Source organism: Eimeria mitis, genomic scaffold, assembly GCF_000499745.2.
Source record: "Eimeria mitis Houghton genomic scaffold, Emh_scaff6333, whole genome shotgun sequence".
Taxonomy (NCBI): domain Eukaryota; phylum Apicomplexa; class Conoidasida; order Eucoccidiorida; family Eimeriidae; genus Eimeria; species Eimeria mitis.
In genome coordinates this window covers 1-295 of record NW_013574515.1, presented here as the reverse complement: position 1 = coordinate 295, position 295 = coordinate 1, and positions in this window count along the sequence as shown.

Below are 295 nucleotides of genomic sequence, written 5' to 3'. Positions count from 1 at the left end.
TATCTATTCTTACTATATAATAAACCCTATAAAACCCTAAACCCTCGTCGTAAACCCTCAATATTCTAGCGCCCCTAGACCCTCGTACAGACACACAGTGGCCACCCGTTGCTACACGGTTACCTGTATACACAAATATATAAATATATAAATATATAAATATATAAATATATGAATAAATATATATATTTATGTATAAATATATTTATATATTTATATATAAACATATAAATATATAAATATATAAATATATAAATATATAAATATATTTATATATAAATATATAAATATATAA